Below are 22,690 nucleotides of genomic sequence, written 5' to 3'. Positions count from 1 at the left end.
AAGCTCACTGTGCTTTGCCTTTACACATCCTGCCACGGCTGGAGATGCATTAAATTACATTAAAATAAAATATAACTGGAGGTGGAATATTCTTTCTGGAAGCCAACCTCAATGGTTTTCACTTCAAGGTAAATATATTTCAATTCAAATCTGGTATATCATTTGTCAAACACTCCCCTTTTTTCAAAGCACTTAAATAATTTCACACAATCTTAGAACGTAACCTTATTGAAGTAAAAACCAAAGGAAAATGATTTACACAAAGTTAAAAAAATGGAAGACCAAGGTGAAAGAGTCCTGAGACATCTGCATCTCAATCTGTCCTCCAGCCTGGTTTCAGTGCGTTCTTCAAAATACACAAATTACAGCTCTTCTAATGTCTGTGGATAACACATTACAATGATGAACAATTAGGATGATTAATATGTGAACTATTCTCCTCAATCTTCCCTCACAAAAGCACAGCAACTCTACAGTCATTTACATAAGTCAAACTGAAATGCTACAATTCTTTAGTGGGTGATAATATTCAGGGTCAAACCTTTTAAACCTGAACCATTTTAAAAATGGAGACTCCACTAGGGTTTCTAGAGATTGTCATCAAAGCACCAGCCACAGCAACTACTCTTGAACCACACCATCTATACCTGTCTAGTCTCTTTCCCTTCTCAAATCTTACTTAATTTTCACACTCATCCTGGAAGGCAGGAACCATTGGGATTATACTCTCCATTTTAAGATGAAATGCTTAAAGTCAATTTAAAAATGGGACTACTGGTTTCTGTCCTGTCTTTGAAGCCGGATCTTTGCCCAGAACCCTTTGTGCATTAACAAAGACCTCTCTGGCAGGAATCACACCAGACATCCCTAGTCTGAGCACTAAATCTTAATGAGTTGAGAAAGGAATTGTTGGTGGGAATGCACTGTTGGTGGGAATGCAAACTGGTGCAGCCACTCTGGAAAACAGTGTGAAGATTCCCCCCAAAATTGAAAATAGATCTACCCTATGACCCAGCAATAGCACTGCTAGGAATTTACCCAAGGGATACAGGAGTGCTGATGCATAGGGGCACTTGTACCCCAATGTTTACAGCAGCACTTTCAACAATAGCCAAATTATGGAAAGAGCCTAAATGTACATCAACTGACGAACGGATAAAGAATGAAACATGGCCCTTTGTAGCAACGTGGATGGAAATGGAGAGTGTTATACTAAGTGAAATAAGTCATACAGAGAAAGACAGATACCATATGTTTTCACTCTTATGTGGATCCTGAGAAACTTAACAGAAGACCATGGGGGAGGAGAAGGGGCAAAAACAGTTACAAAGAGGGAAGGAGGCAAACCTTAAGAGACTCTTAAAGACTGAGAATAAACTGAGGGTTGATGGGGGGTGGGAGGAAGGGGAAAGTGGGTGATGGGCATTGAGGAGGCACCTATTGGGATGAGCACTGGGTGTTGTATGGAAACCAATTTGCCAATAAATTTCATATTAAAAAAAAGAGAGAAAGGGGACATGCCAACTGACCAAGTAATTGTTTTATCCTTCAGAGACCTCAGCTGAATATACAGGTGGGCAGGCTGTGGGAGGTAACAGCACCAGGGCCTGCCAACTGCCCATGGATGTAGGGCCCGGACAACCGTGATAAGGGTCACAGACCAGCCACTTCTACCCAGTGCCTTTGCTTTCTTGCCAGTAAATCGGTCAGGAGTCCTCACCTACTTCTTGGTACACTGCTTCACTGCAGCATAGAGTAATGGGCACTATTACAAACACTCAATATGAAATGCCAAACATCAGCCTGAAATGGTATCAGATTGAGTGGCACGTGGGTTTGGGGCTCCAACGCTACCTCACTCTGGTGTCAAAACAAGTAGGGAGTCAGAAAATGCATTAACTATTGCCTTTGTCTTTTTTGTGCTTCTAGATTCAAAGTCTCTTTCTATTCTGAGGACTGCTCGGGCCCAAAGGGAGACCCCGGTATTGAGCCTTCCTTCTGATGCCTGTCCATGTCAAAATGAACTTGTCTTCCCCAGTGACTCTGCCTCAGACCTCATGAAGGTCGCTGGTCATTCTCATTGTCATTTGGCCCCAAGTGACTGCTGTCTTTGTGCCTTGATGTTGGGGGCACTTCTCTTCTGAGTAAAAGTAAATTGGGGATATCGTAGAAGCCCTGTTTTTTGTGGGTTTTTTTTTTTTGATGTTTATTTACCTTTGAAAGAGACAGAGAGGACACAGTGCGAGCATGGGAGGGGCAGAGAGAGGAGGAGACACAGAAACTGAAGCAGGCTCCAGGCTCTGAGCTGTCAGCACAGTGCCCAATGCGGGGCCCGAACCCAGACTGCAAGATCATGACCTGAGCTGAAGTCGTACACCTAACCGTCTGAGCCACCCAGGTGCCCCAAAGCCCTGTTTTTTTGAAGCAACCAAAGTAGAGGGGACTTGCTCAGCACATGTGGCCGGCATCCTCTGAATCCGCTGTTGCTCTTAGAAGGGTCATTTAGGGTTTAAAACAACCAGGGTATGTCGGGGGAGATGTTTCGGACCTGAAAAAACAAGAAGGTGTCAGGACATGTATGGTAACCACAGCAAGGACTAGAAATCCTAAACTCACCACCATGATCTGTGAAATAAAACCATGAGTGATATGGAAATCTAGTTCCTCAAATAGGAGAGCCTGGAAGTCTACTGGAGGCACAGACAGGGCCCACCCTTCTGGCCTGCAGGCAGACAGCCTGTCTCTTAGACAAGAATGGTGAATGCAGTAGCATGCGAGGCTGGACTGGATGTCAGGCTAGGTTGTGACAGGTCCTGGGGGTTAGGGTCATGGTCAAAGGGTCCTGCAGGGGAAGAGCGGGTGTGAGCCAGGCTCCAAGCTGAACCAAATCTCCACTTGGGAGCATGTAGCAGGTAGTGAGGACTCTGCACATAGAGCAACAGGTAGTGAGGGTTTTGGGGGTGAAGGGTCCTCTCAAGCATGCTTAGGCTGCGACCCCCATCTGGACTTCAGGGACACAGGGTACAGCCTGTCCCAGTCATGTGGACGGATTCTGCTTGCTGACATGTGGATCCATCCTGCTGTTAGCCAACAACTGCTCTCTAGCAAGGGCTTGATTGAGCCTTTACACACATCGCCCCCTGTTGGTGACAGCAGGAACAAGGAAACACTGAAGACGTCCCAGTGAGGGAAGGGCATCCTCAAGGACTTGACCCCAGTCAAGTCCTTCCCACCCCTGCCAGTCCCCTCCCGTAGGGTCTGTTGAATTGTTTCAAACTGAATTCAGTCCATTTCCTAGCTCATAACTAGTCAAAGTGCCTGGTAGCTTGGCTGCTGTGGACGAGTACATGAAATTGGATTTACGGGGTGCCTGGGTGGCTCAGTCGGTTAAGTGTCTGACTTTAGCTCAGGTCATGATCTCATGGTTTGTGAGTTCGAGCCCCACATCAGGCTCTGTGTTGACAGCTCAGAGCCTGGAGCCTGCTTAGATTCTGTGTCTTTCAAAAATAAACAAACATTTAAAAAAATTTTTTTTAAAAAAATCTACATCTGCAAAGTTTTTGTTGTTCACCTAAATCAGCACATGGAGGCTACTGGACTATAGTGGTCGATCACCTTGTACCTCGAGGCCTGGCTTGTTATTGTTCTTGTGTTGTGTGGTTTTGTAGGAAGAGCTGACAGGCCTGCCTGTCCCTGTTTCCAATTTAGATTCTCATAGGCATCTCCTGACAAAGATACTTAATGATAGTTCTGCTGGAAATTTCTAAATAATAAAATACAAGGCCAAAATGGTGGAAAAAAACCCCAACAAAATGATAATGAAGAAGCTTAAGACATACCCAATATTGTTGGCATAATCAGAAAAATGAGGAAGAAGAAACAGAAACACAGGAAACACTTTTGTTTCTTCATTTTACTTGGCCATCAAGAAGCCAATCACAAGAAGCTCCCCATGGTCTTAAGGCAGTGGTTCTCCAAGTGTGGTCCCCAGACCAGGAGCACTAGCATCATCTGGGAACTTGTTAGAGATACAAACTCTCACGTCCTCCTCCAGACCTACTGAATCAGAATCTCCGAAGGTGGGGCCTAGCAAAGATGTTTAACAAGCCTTCCAGGGATTCTGACACTCACTAAAGTTTGAGACTCTTTGGTCTAAGGAGACCAGCATGGATCTAAAATGCTAAATAAGATCTTACTTGTGGTCAGTCAGCAGTACTGAACACGTTTAAACAAGAATTCCCCTTTCAAATATATACCGTGCTAACCTTCCATCGAGAACCCTAATTTGACGTTTAATTGCAAGATACAAGCAGTAATATTAGATGCACCACACATTTCCTGATGAGGAAACGTCTTCTGATTTCTCCATTGGCTTACACATTTCCAAGGTGGGAAAGAAATATAAAAACCTCCAAGACCCTCACAAGGGGCTGCCGATCAGCACCTTGTCTCTGAGGGTACTGGAAAGAGACGGAATACCCAATAATGCTTTCAATACTACACAGAATAGTCTTTTTATTAGCTTCGATGCCATCTGTTTCTAGATGAAAAGGCCAGTATTTAAACACCAAATGATGTGGAAATTGTGAAACTACTTTCTTTTATTCATTCCAGTAGAGAGAGTTGGCCTTTTATTGCATTTTCACGGTGGAGAAAATGGTTCCACTTTTCCCTCCTGGCCATAAACACAGGGAATTTTTTTTTCAAGTTCTCCTCACAGCCCCCAAAGGGATAAAACCTACTGCCCCTAATTCAAATGCCAGCAGTATTTCTGGAGATAAAATATTATAATTACAAATTTGCAGGCTCATTTCTTTTTATCTACAGGACCTAGTTCCATCCTCAAGAAAAGCTCTGTATTTCCCCTTAAGGAATGTTAAAGTCTTATTTAAAATAATATATTTGCCCATTCATTTATGGGCTACTTAACCCACATTGCTCAGTGCGCTCAAACACCCAGGATTGATGACATTTAGCCTTAACTGCAGTTCCCATTCACAGAAGAGAAACACTTCAGGAAGAAGTTCATAAGACACACCACGTGTTTTTATGGAAAATGCTTTCTTTGGTGCCCTTTAATACTCTTTCTAAAAAAAAATAATGTTTATTTATGTTTGAGAGAGAGAGAGGGAGAGAGAGAGATTGCAAGTGGGGTAGGGGCAGAGAGAAAGGGAGAAACAGAATCCAAAGCAGGCTCCAAGTGGTCAGCAAAGAGCCCAACATGGGGCTCAAACTCACGAACCTTGAGATCATGATCTGAGCCAAAGTCGGCCACTTAACCGACTGAGCCATGCAGGCGCCCTCATGCTCTTTCTTAAATGTTGTATTACTTGCTTGGTTATAATACGACCATGTCTGATAACAACTGTATCTTACACTTGCATGCAGAACTAATGTTTGAGTGCCTTAAAATTTTTTTTAATTTTATTTATTCTTGAGAGAGAGAGAGAGAGAGAGAGAGAGAGAGCGAGCATGAGTGGGAGAGGGCAGAACAAGAGAGGGACACAGAATCCGAAGCAGGCTCCAGGCTCTGAGCTCAGCACAGAGCCTGATGAGCTCGAACCTGACCCCAAGTTGGACGCTAAAACCAACTAAACCACCCAGGTGCCCTAAGTCCCTTTTTTTTTTAATTTTTTTTTTAACGTTTATTTATTTTTGAGACAGAGAGAGACAGAGCATGAACGGGGGAGGGGCAGAGAGAGAGGGAGACACAGAATCGGAAGCAGGCTCCAGGCTCTGAGCCATCAGCCCAGAGCCCGACGCGGGGCTCGAACTCACGGACCGCGAGATCGTGACCTGGCTGAAGTCGGACGCTTAACCGACTGCGCCACCCAGGCGCCCCCCTAAGTCCCTTTTAAAGTTCAATTCCTGTTGAGGCTTTTTTCTAACACATATTGAATAGTCAATAAACATGTTGATCTGACAAGAAAACATTTAATTGGTCAGATTGAAACGTCTTCTGAATTTAGTGATGTCATGATAATTTGTGGCTGGTGATTGAAAAACTGGACAGCATTTGTATAATTTAAATAGTATTATCTATGTGATACTTTTGCATATGGTTAGCATTCTGGCATACATCAAACACCATCTGACATTTCCAGAAAATTTAGTAATGGTTCTGGTCACAAAGTATCTTTCCCTTCTGTTGCTACCACAAACTTCAAGTTTTTTTCCCCAAGGTTCTTTCTTTCACATTACCATATGATTCTTTGTTAGTCATAACTGAGTCACAGTATCAAAAGACTACTAGATCTAAAGAGGACCTTATAGAAGATCTTGACCAACCCCTTTATTTACAGATAATGGGCACTAGGTCGTTTCTTTCATAATTTCCTCTGCTTTCTGAGGAAAACCATAACAAGAGCAGATTCAAAATTGATCAGATGCTCTGGTCTCAGAGGAACAAAACCTCAGCAAATGTCTTAATAGTACCAGCCCTTGGTTATTGGTCTATTTGTCTTTCTGCAGGTTTTAGAATTTCTATTAGAAAATACTAGCCTTTATCACATAACCAGCAGAGGGGTCTATAGTACACATCACCGTGAAATAAATCTCTCTTTATAGCCTTTAATACTCCTCAGAGCCTTTAGCCTTCAGTGTGTGGATATATATATATATATATATATATATATATATATATGCCATATATATATATGGATCTATATCTATCTATCTATCTATCTATATATGGCATCCACACATATGTATCCACAAATATATATATATATATATATATATATATACATACATATATATATATATATATATATATATATATTTATACATATAATCGTCCATTGCTTCTCTTTAGCTGTCTTACTAGATTGCTTGTATCTTTCCAGTAAGGTACTCATATATTGAAGCCTAGTCACGAATCTATTTTACCAAGATGATAGAGAATGTGTTTGCTTTATCACATTAAAAATCTAGAGAACATTGCATATTGCTCACATTCTGTGCATAAGTATAGACACCACATTCTGTGCTTAAGTATAGACACCTAACTCCAAAACATAGCTCTCAAACTGCACCTGTCCAATATGGCGGCCGTTAGCCGCATGTGGCTACTTAAACTTAACTGAAATTAAATAAACTTTAAAAGTAGTTCCTTAGTAGCACTGGTCACATTTCAAGTGCCTGATAGCCACATGCAGCTAATGGCCACTGTTTTACATAGCGCAGCTATAGAATTATTTCCATCACCACAGAAAGTTCTTTTGGTCAGACTGTTTTAGAATCTTTTTCCTATTTTTTCCTCATGAATTTTGGGTTCTTTTATGTCTTTCTTTTTTTTTTTTTAATTTTTTTTCAACGTTTATTTATTTTTGGGACAGAGAGAGACAGAGCATGAATGGGGGAGGGGCAGAGAGAGAGGGAGACACAGAATCGGAAGCAGGCTCCAGGCTCTGAGCCATCAGCCCAGAGCCTGACGCGGGGCTCGAACTCACGGACCGCGAGATCGTGACCTGGCTGAAGTCGGACGCTTAACCGACTGCGCCACCCAGGCGCCCCAATATCTTTCTAAGCCCATTATCCTAACATATCTTTAGCATTTATCACTTTCTGATCTTTTATTTATATATTTATATACTTACTAGGAATGTAACCCCCATTTTGATCACCTCTTTAATTTCAATGCCCAGAAGAACACCTGGCATACAGTAAGTGCTCAGTAATTATTCATTGAATGAATGAATGATGTCTGGTTACGGAATCAGATTTTATCTTGGGTTTCTAAATGCAGAACATGAATTTAGTGTGTTTTGAATTATCTGAAATGATAGGGAAGCTGTCATTTGACAGGATGGTGGGAAATGATAGATTTCCCATCAAAAGATTGCTCTTAAATTCCTTTCTTCAGATACTCTATAAATGGACAAACAAACTGAAAGGAAGTTGGAGTGCTTTCTAGTGGGGTATAAAGCTATCAAAGTTGCTCAAAAAACACTGGTGAGGCAAAAGGGGTGGGTCCTTATTCTTCTTTAGAGGTGAGAAAACAGTGACTCAGAGAGATTAACAAAGTTACTACATAGGCTGAAATCAAGAGGAACGTGTCAATCTTCAAATCACCTCTAATAAAACAAAAAGCAAAACAGACCCCTGTATTCTGGGATCCAAGAAAGCAGGCACTGCCTATACTCACTCTGACATACCTGTCATGCCAAGTTCAACATGGGAAATATAGGTAAGCACTCACATTATCTGCTGCCTTGCCCCTCCAGGACATTTTCACATGTCTTTGGGTAGATAGAATAAAGGTGACAGGCTTCAGGGGCAAGCGCTTACCCATGTACTGGGAAATTAAACCATGTTATTAGCTGCTGGTGACATTCTAACCATTATCAAGATAAAGAAAACTTAATTTCCTAATTTAGTAGGAATTTTTTATTCCTACTAAAAGACAGCAAGTCTATATTAACACACGAAATGCTATGACTCTAACACATGATCCCTAACAAAGTCCAATCATTTCAGCCTATGCCATTGACAGCTAATGAACATGACACAGAATAGTGAACAAATCTGATTTCTTTATGTACAAACATTTCCAAATCCTTTTAATAGCTGCTATTATGACAAGATGATTGGACTGTCCTTTAGCAGAAACACTGAAAGGGAGGTTAGAAATCTCACAGGCAGGTTAAAATTCCTTCAAGAGAAGATGACAATAATGCCAGTCTCTAAACAACCCACCATAGAAGAAGCAATAGGGGCGATGAGAAGGAAGTGAAGAATACAATCTGTGATGGCGGAACATAGAATATATCCACCTCACAAACCAGAGATGCCGGCTGCTGTCTGTAAATGAGGCCCTTCAAAGGCTCAGCAATAAGGAACCTCAACTCCACAGAGCAGACTAAGGTTGTGACTGGAGAGAAGGAGGTGGCATTTTGGTAATGGAGAGAGCACGAGGACAGTAAAACTGTTATTGTGTGTTTCCCAGACACTCATCTGCCTTCAATCTGTCAGGGAGCCATGACAATGACAGGCCAACCAGAAGGGCACTGCAGTGTCACAAAAGTGAAGGATATTATGCCTAAGCTTAGGCAACCACAACACAGAACAATTATAGAACACAATGAGCTTAATGTATCTCAAGGAAGTTATGCATGTGTAATGTCTAAGGCTGCTAAACCCTGTGTTTTGAAGACTCATTTGTCATTTCTCATCAGATCACTAGATGAAAAAATAGCAAATGTATGTTTACACACAGACACGCTACATATATAGATAAAATACTTATATACAATATATATTTATGCTTATATACACTAACTAAACTATTATATATTATATATTATGTATAATATATATAATATATATATATAATATAATATATATATATTATATATATATATTCCTTAAACATAATGCCGAGGAAAGGGCAATTCATACATTTCGGCCCTCCCCATAAAATGACATACAGTAAAACCTTGGTTTGTGAGCATAATTCATTCTGGAAACATGCTTGTAATCCAAAGCACTTGGATATCAAAGTGAATGTCAAGAACCACTGGCTCAGTTGTGATCGTGTTACGTTCAGTGTCATGTACTACTCGTATTGCAAGAAACCACTCGTTTAGAAATGTATTAGAAATATTTGCTCATTTTGTGTGACACTCGCAGAGCGAGTTACTTGCCATCCAAAGTTCTGTACTTCAAATGAGTCCATGTGAACTCATTTTTACCGTGTCCTTTTAGTGGACATTTACAATGTGTAGATACTGGAACAAAAGTATGGCTGATGAGTGGTTGGGGTAATGGAGCCAATAAATCTAGACAACGTATCGAAACACTACTTCTTAGATACAGTTGGAACATCTTGCTCTTAAAATGTGACTTTTTACACTGTTATATATAAAGAAATCAATGTAATACACATAAAGGCCTTAGAGGCTGTTTACAAGCTTGTCAGGGTAAAGTTTTTGGTTACATTATATCACTGCCATATATTAATGTCAATTAAATATAAAAAAATAACAATGTTTCCCTAATATTTACCATGGACAAACTACTGTGCTTCAGAATTATCAATGCATTTCACCTTTTTATTGTAAAATAAAACACAGATACAGGAAACTGCACAAAACAAACACACGGCAATATGATAAGGTGAACACCACCAGGTCAAGGAACAGAAATTCCAGCAGCTGGGCTCCTTCCATGTGCCCCATTCCTATCACAACCACAGCAGCCATTGCCCTGACTTCTATACTAATCACTTCTTTGCACTTTTAAAAACGACTTTTTCGGGGCGCCTGGGTGGCGCAGTCGGTTAAGCGTCCGACTTCAGCCAGGTCACGATCTCGCGGTCCGGGAGTTCGAGCCCCACGTCAGGCTCTGGGCTGATGGCTCAGAGCCTGGAGCCTGCTTCCGATTCTGTGTCTCCCTCTCTCTCTGCCCCTTCTCCGTTCATGCTCTGTCTCTCTCTGTCCCAAAAATAATTAAACGTTGAAAAAAAAATTAAAAAAAAAACAACGACTTTTTCATTCACATGGGCAGCCTTAGGCTATCATTTAATCTTGCCTGTTTTCAAAAGTGGGATATGATTTTTTAAACTACAGATTCTCTTTCTTTTCCTAACAATTTATTAGCTGAAGGATCCAGGTTGTGGTTTCTCTCAGCCTGGATTTTGCTGACTGCATATTCATAATGCAGTTCAAAATGTTCCTCTGTCCTTTGTATTTCCTGCAAGTCAGCAACTGCATCTAGAAGCTTGGTGAGAATCTGCTTTGGCAAGACTATAGGAGGTGGGTGAGTTGTTTCATCAGGAGGCCCATAGTGTCTAGTTGTTTATCGTTTTTCATGTTAACAGCCAATAATGCTAAATGCTTACATCTGTTAATTCACTGGAGATTGCCAATGCTAATTATCCTATTTCTTTTTCATTTAACACTGTTTTTTTTTGTTTTTCAACGTTTATTTATTTTTGGGACAGAGAGAGACAGAGCATGAATGGGGGAGGGGCAGAGAGAGAGGGAGACACAGAATCGGAAACAGGCTCCAGGCTCTGAGCCATCAGCCCAGAGCCTGACGCGGGGCTCGAACTCACGGACCGCGAGATCGTGACCTGGCTGAAGTCGGACACTCAACCGACTGCGCCACCCAGGCGCCCCAACACTGTTTTTTTTTTAAAGGATGCTTTCCCTCACCTCTTATTTTGTTATCCAGTGGTACCATTCATAAGATTCAGAGTGTCACATGCTTCTTTCCCTTTATTTTCTAGTTTTCCAGATAATGATGGTTCCCTATAATCCTTCCAAAGTGACCAGAATTAAAAAAAAAATTATAAACTCACGAGTTTAAACATATTTGATGAGTTCCATTCCACTGCAATTATTATTATTATTGAAGTTCAAATGATCCTATCTTTATCCAGTGGGAGCCTCTTCAAGTTCACTCCTGAGTCCTCTTGATATGACCCCAGTAATCTTTAATAGCTTTCTTGCTATCTGGATTGACAAACATGCTCCAGATTCCTTTTGTACACTGACCTGGAATCAGCTACTTCTCCCAGAGCCCTGGTTCCTGTTAGTGATGAACTGGTATTTCAAGACCACAAAGTGGGCACTAGAGGTTCTTCTTGTTACTGGAACATTGTATGTGTACATACAGCAAGTTCTTACTTGTTGATAACACTTCGTCTCTGCTTTTATACTTCAGAGATTTCAAAATAATATTCTCAGTTCACATTTTTTTCCTTGAGAATCCTAAATATATTACTCCATTTTTTTGACATAAAGTGTTCCATCTAAAAAGTATGAGGATAATCTAATTTTCTTTCCCTTAGAAGTCTTCCCTTTTATTTAGATGTCTAAAGGTTTTTTTTTTTTTTCCCCTCTTTAAGGTCTAGTTTAAAATCAAAACCACACTCAGATATCACCTCACGCCAGTCAGAGTCGCCAAAATGAACAAATCAGGAGACTATAGATGCTGGAGAGGATGTGGAGAAACGGGAACCCTCTTGCACTGTTGGTGGGAATGCAAACTGGTGCAGCCGCTCTGGAAAACAGTGTGGAGGTTCCTCAAAAAATTAAAAATAGACCTACCCTATGACGCAGCAATAGCACTGCGAGGAATTTACCCAAGGGATACAGGAGTGCTGAAGCATAGGGGCACTTGTACCCCAATGTTTATAGCAGCACTCTCAACAATAGTCAAATTATGGAAAGAGCCTAAATGTCCATCAACTGACGAATGGATAAAGAAATTGTGGTTTATATACACAATGGAATACAATGCATTAATGAGGAAGAATGAAATCTGGCCTTTTGTAGCAACATGGATGGAACTGGAGAGTGTTATGCTAAGTGAAATAAGTCATACAGAGAAAGGCAGATACCATATGGTTTCACTCTTATATGGATCCTGAGAAACTTAACAGAAGTCCATGGGGGAGGGGAAGAAAAAAAAAAAGAGGTTAGAGAGGGAGAGAGCCAAACATAAGAGACTCTTAAAAACTGAGAACAAACTGAGGGTTGATGGGGGGTGGGAGGGAGGGGAGGGTGGGTAATGGGTATTAAGGAGGGCACCTGTTGGGATGAGCACTGGGTGTTGTATGGAAACCAATTTGACAAATTTCATACTTAAAAAAAAATGAAGTCTAGTTTAACTTACTATATTGTATCATTCTGGGTTACTATTCTCATGTATATGGTGTGCTCTCTCAATATATAGTTTTAAGTAGTTATTTATTTCAGAAGGTTTTTTCTTTTTTGCCATTACAGTTTTAGTATTTCTTTTCTGCTCTCTTGCTTTATTTTTCTTCTTCAGGACTCCTATTATCCATGTTAAATCTTTGCCTGTTGCCAGTATAGACACTTTCTCTTAAATCTTTGTGTTTCTTCATTTCTTTTTTTAAATTTTTTTTTTAAATTTTTTTTTCAACGTTTATTTATTTTTGGGACAGAGAGAGACAGAGCATGAACGGGGGAGGGGCAGAGAGAGAGGGAGACACAGAATCGGAAACAGGCTCCAGGCTCTGAGCCATCAGCCCAGAGCCTGACGCGGGGCTCGAACTCACAGACCGCGAGATCGTGACCTGGCTGAAGTCGGACGCTTAACTGACTGCGCCACCCAGGCGCCCCCTTTTTTTTTTTTTAAATCTTTTTTTAAAATTTTTTTAATGTTCATTCATTTTTTTAAAAAAATTTTTTTTTTCAACGTTTATTTATTTTTGGGACAGAGAGAAACAGAGCATGAACGGGGGAGGGAGGGACAGAGAGAGAGGGAGACACAGAATCGGAAACAGGCTCCAGGCCCTGAGCCATCAGCCCAGAGCCTGACGCGGGGCTCGAACTCACGGACCGCGAGATCATGACCTGGCTGAAGTCGGACGCTTAACCGACTGCGCCACCCAGGCGCTCCAAATGTTCATTCATTTTTTAGAGAGAGAGACAGAGTACGAGTGGGAGAGGGTCAGAGAGAGAGGGAGACACAGAATCCCAAGCACGTACCAGGCTCTGAGCTGTCAGCACAGAGCCCGGCATGGGGCTTGAACTCACGAATCACGAGATCATGACCTGAGCTAAAGACACTTAACTGACTGAGCCACCCAGGCGCCCCTGTTTTTCTTCATTTCTTTTTGAGTTTTTAAGTTTTGTATTTTAAGCTCATTTTGAAATAGCAGGCTTCAGTTTTAATCTCTTTTCCTGACATCTTCCTGCAAAGTCTGCAGGGAAACATCCCTGCTCTGTGTTCTTCTGTTCTCGTAACTTCATATGGGATTGGATCTTGATACCTTTCTGATACTCATTATACAAAATTCGTTTTCCTGAACCTTTAGAAGGTGTGGTTCAAGAGAGGTTGACTGACTTGACCGAACTTCTTTGGTTGTCTTTGTGAGGGATTTAAAACCGCGGCAGACTGCTTTCTGAGATCTCCTGCACCTCTCTCCTTTCTCTCCTCCTCTCTTCCCTTCATGTCTGTCATGGTCCTGCTCAATTTTGAGTCCATGGAGAGTCAGATGGGTCCCCTGCCCTGGAAGGGAGCTTTGGCTGTTTGGTTTCAAGGGTTTATGTAGCCCAGACTGCCCCAGCTCCCTTCAGAACCCACCCAGAAGCCCCTGCACTCAGCTAGTACTGAACTGGGTAAAACATCCCGCTCTCAGCGGCTGTGCTCAAACGGGCCTGCAGTCATCTCCAGTGCATTCCTGTTGGCTATTCCGGTGTGTCAGATACCCTGCTGTTCCCTCCCCACTTCTTCCTCTTGTACAAATGCTGACATAATGCAGGTCTGGTGGCTGTTGGTGGGTTACCTCCACCACCTGCTTATTAGACTTAGGGATTTCTGGAGACACCTTATCACATAGTTTTGAGGTAAATGCGTACGGGTATTTGGTCTTGCTACCTAGTTGTTCTGTTTTCTGTGAGGATTCAGAGAGTTTAAAACTATGTTGTTGCTGTCTTCTTCCTGGAACCAACTTGGCATAGTTATCTTAAAAAGAATATTTTTCATCTATCCCTGAGGCTGATCCCTAAATCTGGTATGTCCTTGCCTGTGTGGCCATCCTGTCCTTGCTGCTGAAGTGGACACTGACACGACACCTAGGGCTGTGCTCTGGGGGAAAGTCTCCTGCTCGATGCCCGCATCCACTCCGTCAAGATGCGGTCTCCTCCGAGACAGCTGTATGCTGCAGACATCCAGATGTGGAGGCTATTCCGCAATGCAGAGACTCGGGGGGAGTCGGCAGAAGGTGGCGGAACCCTTAATCTTGTGGTTCATCTGCAGCTGGCTCCCTAGGCGGTGCCTATATAGCAGCAGTAGTTCCAGCAGAGTTAGGACAATCAAAAACCACCGCCTAGAAGCTACACTTCATTGCAGTGGATGGGAGACGGCTAGTATCCCGCTGGATTTGGGTCATGGGGCTTAAAGGGTAAGACATTCCTTCCAGAGGGCTGCCCAAGGACCTCACTCTGCTTCCTGAGCCGGGAGCCTTCACCATTCTTGCCTGATGGGAGTGATGACTGCTAATGCAAAAATGACATTTCCTATGCTCTCCCTTTCTAAATGAGGGTTTTTTATTTTCCTTTGCAAGCACTGTATATTGGGACAGACAGGTAGTCTTTTTGTTTATAGGTCAGTAGATTACAGAAGCCTTATCTGGACCTGATGAAGACAGCTGCACAAAACCCAGAGATCCTGGGCTTTGAATGAGATGCAGTAACTTGTGGGGGAGAGGGTTCTGCTGATAGCAGAGGAGTATGCATGGATCCATGGGTGGCTACAGGGATAGACTGTGACAGATAACAGCATTTAGATTCCCCAGTATCTACCTGAAACCCCCTTCTAGTGTGCAGGGGCTGAAAAGCAGGGGGAAAAAATCCCATAGTCCCTTGCAGTTCAGGTTCAAAATGTGATTTAGGTTCTACCCACCACCTTGTACTCACAGGAGGCTTTGATTTAGAATGGGGCCATATGGAAGGAAACAAGACATAGGGTATCGGTTCTGCAGACTGGCCACAGCAGTGATAGCTTCCTAATTAGAGCTGAAGAGGCTGGTTTTGCACCCAGCAGCTACTTGGGATAGTTTCCCAATCAAGGCAAATGTGGAAGCCATTCTGAGGGTTTGCCATATGGTTTGGGGAGTTGTTCCTAAAAGCTGTGTCTAGAGTTTTCTTCTTCAGCCCTCCAGTGATTCTGAAAGTCACTTAAAATCCTATAATGAATCACTCTGTGTTTAATCTACCTAAAATGGATGTTTTCTGCACCTGAACTCTGACCAACACAGCCAGCCAATGAGCAAAGCACATGCGGCTCTGCTTTCTCTCGCTTTACCCAGGGGCGGGCAGCCAGGCTTCCCAGGTGACCCCTATTCCTGGAAGGGCCTAGCAGAAAGGGGATGCTTCCAGCAGTTGGACATAGTTGGGCATGTGTGTTTGCCACCAGAGGAGACAGAAGCGACAGTCTACCACAAGCACATATGTGAGTGGCAATGGTGGTCCTTTTCATGTTTCGGCCACAGCCATCGATATTCTTATTGGCCAAGGTCTGGCAGAATGACACTGTACATTTTCTCTAAGAATTATAAAACAAAAATGTCATTTGTGTTTTTCAAAGAACTTTTGGGTTTAGAGAAATGAAGCGGGATGATTTTCAGACCTAACATAGGTAAGATGCTTCCAATTTAGGATGCAATTTATAAACTGCATGGCTTCCCTCCTGTTTGTAGGGCATATTATCTATCTTAGTATAAAAAGAAGTGCAGTGTTTCTGTTTCAGACATCGGAAGAGCGGCTGGCGGTATTTGACTGCATTGTTTTTGCAGGCTACAACTTGAACGTTTCAGTTGTATAATGAAAGGACACTTGGCTTTGAGCCACAGGCAACAGGGACTGGTTATCCTGCACAGCACTAAGGCTGTTGTGCTAACAAGGGACAGGTCGCGCATTAAGAACATAACAGCTGTTCTCAAAGGGCAAAGAGTGTAGCTGCACCTCCCAGAGTCATCCTTTCCCTTGTGCAGCCTGTGTAGACTCTGGAGCAGCTAGTCATCTATCTGACCTTACACAGCGACCTCTGAGAGCAATCTGTCCCTTCTGTCCTCAAGTTTCCTAGAAGAGCAGCAGCAGTGGCCGGTCCCTCCTGGAAACTCAGACCAATGGGTTACAGTAATGGTCGTGTGTCTTTTCTCCCTCACAGAGGTGATGACACCCAACTTCTATTCTTCACGCCCACTCAGATATTTTTACCTTTTCTATTTACAAAATGCTATCAATGAGTTTGCTATGTCATATCGTTACATCTCTTTTATCCTGCATCTTTTCTCTAATAAACCTTTTTTTTAGAGCTTATTTATTTTGAGAGAGAGAGAGAGAGAGAGAGAGAGCGAGCAAGAGCGCACTCATGCTGGTGAGCAGGGAAGGGGCAGAAAGAGGAAGAGAGAATCCCAAGCAGGCTCCACGTTGTCAGCGCAGAGCCCAATGCAGGGCTCAACCCCAGGGAACGTGAGAATATGACCTGAGCCGAAATCAAGAGTTAGATGCTCAACAAATTAAGCCACCAAGGCATTCCTCTAATAAAATTTTAATTTTAGAACCTCTTCAAATTTGTACAATGATCGTGCAGAATACAAAGAGTTCCAACATAGCCACACCCAGTTTCCCCTACTATTAACATCTTCCATTAGTATGGTACATCTATTGCAATTAATGAACTGATCTTGACACATTATTATTAACTGAAAGTCCATACTTAGTTTCTACTTGATGTCTTTTTTCTATTCTAGGGTCCCTTTCAAGATACATTACATTTAGGTGTCATGTTACCTTAGGTTCTTCGTGGCAGTGACAGTTGATTTTCCTTGTCTTTGATGACCTTAAGAGTTTTTAATTTTTTTTAAGTTTATTTGTTTTGAGAGAGAGAGAGAGAGAGAGAGAGAGAGAGAGAGAGAGGCAGAGGGAGAGGGAGAGGGAGAGGGAGAGGGAGAGGGAGAAGGAGAGGGAGAGAGAGAATCCTAAGCAGGGTCCGTGCTATCAGCACAGAGGTGGGGTTTGATCTCACAAATCCTGAGATCATGACCTGAACCAAAGTCAAGAGTTGGACACTTAACCTGAGACACCCAGGCACCCCAGACCTTGATAGTTTTGAAGAATACTTAACCTACATCTTTTCAGAGTTGTTTTGGAAGGAGGTATCAGTAGGATCATGAGTCTTCAAAAGAAAACCTAACAGTTCTGAGTTTTTAGAAAGACTCAGGCTTATGGCTTCATCTCTGTCAATATTCATCTGTGACAGAGTGTTGGGTGCACCTGCCCAGTGGATATTTAGACAGTTCCTGAGAGAACTCCTCTGGAGCAGGGGCTCCCCAACCTGGCTGATCACTACATTCAAATGGAGAACTTTACATAAAGTATAGATTTTCAGGCCATAGCCCAGTTGTACAGACTCAGAATCTCTACCAACAGGGTCTTAAATTCTGAAATTTTTATCTTTTAAAAAATAATAATAGTGCTAATTATGTTTTTAATATACAAAATTATAAAGCATGGCCCAAAGTCTGTTAGTATTATTAATAATAAATAGAAGTATGTATGTAGAAAATTTAAAGAGTAACTAAAAGTCCAATGCCTCCCTATAGTCATTTAACCATTTTCTAGGGACATTTTGGTTGCTCCCTGTTTTTATTGTTTGTTGTCTTTTGTTTTCTTGGGGATTTGCATTTCAACAAGTTTCCCAAGATATTCTGGTGTCATCAGAAATTTAGAACCCACTAACAGAAGAAATTCACAATTCAGCTGTGGGAGAACAGAATGGCCCTTTCAGCTGACATCTTTTATAAAATCATAAAGCCCCGCTCTTCCCCTTCCTCCCCTGTTTAACAAGTCAGCCTTAAAGCCATTAGAGGGGGCAGAGCACGAAGAGGCAACCTGTAACAGCCTGGGGGGGTGTCTGAACCCATGCGGCATAAAGAGGGCACCCACACTGGGAGGGACAGCTTGGAGAGGGTAATCAGAGCCCAGGCAGGTAAGTCCCTACAGAGGACAGACAGAGGGGAGTTAAGGCCTGAGTGGGTGAGGAGGGCATCCATGTGCAGGGGCAGCCTGAGGTAGTATGTCAGGGCCTGGGCAGGAAGAGGCAGGCGTGGGTATCCACGTGGAGGGGTGGCCTGGGGCCCAAGGGGATGAGGAGGGTATACATGAAGGTGGGTGCCTCTGCCATGGAAGTCAGAGCCTGAATGGAGGGCGTCCATGTGGGGAGAGGGGTGCAATGCAATGGTGATGCAAGGCTGATATCAGGGGATTAATCAAATAAATAAATATAATAAGGGTAACAAAAGCCAAGTTTCTCACTACTGAAGAAAGAAGTCACTAACATGGAAAGGGAGAAGAAAGATAGAAACCCTGGATACCCTACAATTAGAGATATCAGTATGAACTTACAGATATGTATATTTAAATTTACTATATTTACAAATATATGCATTTGGATTAAGTAATACATAAAAACATATGTACTATATGCTTATATATGCACATATGTATATTTGTGCAGTCTGTATTTATACATATATGTCTATCTATACATATTTACATAGATACATATGTAAATGTGTGCATGTCTTTTGAGTGGGCCTGGGAGCAGCAACACCCCCACCAGCAACAGACACACCTAGTGCCCAGACCTTGGCTTTAATACCATTTTCCACTAAAAAGAACCAGGGATCCTTGGAGAAATGACTGCTTTCAGGGCTGGGGCAGGCAAAGAACATGATGAGCTTAGAACATTTTGTGCCCAAAATCAAGGGAAGTGTTCAAAGAATGATGAGGACATGTCAAAAGAACACAGGAGCCAGGTTGAAGGGGCTCAGGTGAAATTTGGGACAACTTGAGCATCAAAATAAATAATGAGTGTAACAGATTATTCCCCAATGAATAAACTAGGAAGCTGCAATCTCACACTGAGAGAAATAACAGAAAAAGTTGTATTGTAAGTTTGATAAAGAATGGGAAGTGTACATAGTTTGAAAGTATCTTCCACAAATATATTCATCAATTAAAAGGAAAAAGAGCAACTTCACAGGGGAGAAGTCCAAAAGATACCTCTTTTAACCAAGGGATGGAAATAAAGATCATCAGTAATGGGACAAATTGAAATTGTGTGCCATCTGCTAGGATGCAATGGAAAGAACCCACCATCACTTCTGTGATCTTCCTGTGTATATTCATTTTGTACCTTAAGCCAACACACATGTACTATGTCACAGTTTCTGGGGGTCAGGGATCTGGGAGTGGCTTAATTAGGTGATTCTGGCTTAAGGTCTTGAACAAGATTGAAGTGAAGTAGTCATCCAAGATGACAGTCAACCCAAGGTTTAACTAGGGCTGGAGAATCCACTTCCAAGCTCATTCAACATTGCTGGCAGTCCTCAGTTTCTCACTGGCTGTTGGCTAGGTGCTTCAGCTGACATGCTGGCCTATCCATAGAACTGCTCATGACATGGAAGCTGGCTTCCCACAGAGCAAGGGATGCAACAGGATCACTTCATAATTTAATCACTTCTACTATATGTTCTGGGTCACAAAGATCAACTGTGGTATCACGTGGGAGGAGACTGCACGAGGGTGGGAATAACGGGAGGTGGGGCCCAATTTGAAGGCTGGCTACCACACTGCTGAAGGCTCATAATCTGAAGATCATCATGACAGACCCAAATCCATGGGCAAGGAGATGAAAATCAAGGAAGAATAGGGAACTGTTCCAGAGCAGGAGAGATTAAAGTGACAACTAAATACAATGGGCGGCACTGAACTAGACCCTTTTGTGATTAAGGACATTATTGGGACAAATGGCAAAAACCTGAATGAGGTTAGAGGATTCGTTGGTAGCAATGCACTGATGTTGATTTCCTGATTTTACTAGATTGCATTGTGATTTTGTTGGAGAATGTTCTTCTTATTTCCAGGAAATACCCACTCAAATGCTAGAGAGAGAGAGAGAGAGAGAGACAGAGAGAGAGAGAGAGAGACAGAGAGAGAGAGAGAGAGAGAACATCAGGTCTGAAACTTGCTTTCAAATGGTTTGGGGAGAGAGGATGTTCTTCTGTAATTGCGACTTTTAGGTAAGTTTGAGGTTGTTTCCACATTAAAAATGTACATGAATTATAAAAACCGATGACACAAATTCAAGTGTCTAAGGGAGAAAATGCTAATTCTGCTGTAGGTAGAATTATATAATGGTGCTGTTTTTGTAGGTCAAAAATGTCTGAATGCTGGTAATTTCATATGGTTCAACCTAACACAAGAATATCACAATGAACTAATCAATATCAAAGATAATGAAATTATGCATTTCCATAATTCAATTATGGAAATTCAATAATTCAATTTCATAAAACAATTCCCAGCGTCCTTTCGAGGATCTCTCTTCTGCAACAGCCCACTCCTTGTCTAGCATCCCTAGCATCTGCCTCTCTGTCGATGCCCTTCCCTCAGCGCAAAGAAGTTGCTGGAAAAACCCGACCTTAGAAACAGTCCCTTGATTTCCTATTTCCCTCCGGATACGTTCCTATTCTTTGCACTCTTTTCCAGCATTTTCTGAAAGAATGGGTTCTATTCCCCGTGTCCTCTTACTCCCCATTTTCCCCTAAACTCACTCTAAATGGGTTTATAAAGCTGCCACCCATAAACAGTTGCTCATCAAAGCCATCAGGTACTTTCCTGCTGACTTCTCGGTCTTCAACACTACTGCCCACTCTTTCCTTCTTGAGACATTTTCTTCTCTTGGCTTCTGTGAAACCACATTTCTCTGGAGTTTCCTTTTCTCCTCTTTGCTTGCATCCTTGCCCCCTACGATTCATCCCCCAGAAAGTATGCACAGTCATCTTCTACAGACGTGAACCGGAGCATGCCATTCAACCGAGAGCCCTGCAGGGGCTTCCCACTGGACAGGGTAACGCTAAGCTCCTGGGGGAGGTCCTGTGAGATCTGGCCCCTACCCAGGCCCACTCCACCCCACACGCGTCCCTCTGGGCCTCTCACTCAGCTTTCTGCTCGCTTCTCAAACCTGCCAAGCTTGTTCCCATCCTGCTCTTCCAGGCAGGTCTCTGCTTCAAACGCTCTTCCCCAGTCATCTCAGGGCAGACGCCTCCTCTGCGTTCTGTCTTAGCTCACATGGTAACTTCTCAGAGACTTTGCCTCAAAACCTAATTTAAAACAGATTCCCACCCTTACCTGCCCTATTCCTTCTCTCCCATCACCCTGGTGTGTGTTCCTCAGAGCACATATCTTAATAGGAAACGGTCTTCTTTATTCGCGTATTAGTTCAGCGCTTGTCTGCCTCCCCTAGAACACAAGTGCCCCGAGTGTCTTGTCAGTCTTGTTCTTTACTGTGTCTCCAGTGTCTAGAACAGTGCCTGACACATGGTAGATGCTTCATAAATACTTGGTGAGTAAATGAATCCCCTGCTTTCTGTTTCAAACTGCTAACGATTTCAAGCCATCAGATGTCTCACGGCTATGATAACAATCACAGAATTTAAGGGATGACCTTCCTTCCAAATCATCGTGTCCACACTCAGATCAAATGAAGAACCTCTTCACAACACTGCTGACAGAGGGTATATCCAGCCTCTGCTTGGGCACTCTCAGTAATGGGAGAACTCACGATTTTCCATAATGGAATGTTTACATGTCATTGCTGACAGCACTATGTGTTGGAAGGATTTTCTCTTCAGTGACCCTAAATCTTCCTCCCTCTCTGTTCCACTTATATTGGTCCCTAAAGCAACTTAAAAAAGCCCTGCTTCACCTGACAGTGACTCAAATATTACTTGAGGGAGGGATCACATGAGTCCTACTTCTCCTCTCCGAGATAACGCTTTATGTGACATGAAAAATGAACCAACATAGCACCTGAGAAAGGCCTGCAAAATTTGAGCAACTTGGTTTTAAAACAGCAAAACCTTTCTGACATCTTATCTGAAAAATAAAACGTGAGAGTGCCCTTGAGTGTTCAGAGAACACGGCCTCATTTCTCATGACTGTCCTTCTGTTGTCTTAACAGCCTGCTTCTCCGCATCACAGCCTTCCCGGTGCTGAGGGAACCGCGGCAGTCACAGCCAGCCAGGCCCAGGAGCATCTTCTCCGAGATGACCAAAGACCCATCTTGGTCAGAACAGAATTGTGGCTCTATGGTCTCATCTCTGGACAAAGTTTACATTTTAAGAAGGTGAGAGAGAACTCTTGTG

The 22,690-nt window shown here is 42.5% G+C and overlaps 1 protein-coding gene across 3 annotated transcripts in view; it reads right to left on the bottom strand.

Annotated features, from left to right (window-relative positions):
* FIG4 (FIG4 phosphoinositide 5-phosphatase) overlaps window positions 1–22,690 on the bottom strand; it is a 134,308-nt gene that overhangs the window by 2,159 nt on the left and 109,459 nt on the right. The gene's annotated exons all lie outside the window — the stretch shown is intronic.

The sequence above is a fragment of the Prionailurus viverrinus genome, chromosome B2 (assembly GCF_022837055.1).
Source record: "Prionailurus viverrinus isolate Anna chromosome B2, UM_Priviv_1.0, whole genome shotgun sequence".
Lineage (NCBI taxonomy): Eukaryota > Metazoa > Chordata > Mammalia > Carnivora > Felidae > Prionailurus > Prionailurus viverrinus.
Note: the sequence above shows the minus strand (reverse complement) of the source record. Positions and strands in the feature narration are given on the sequence as shown.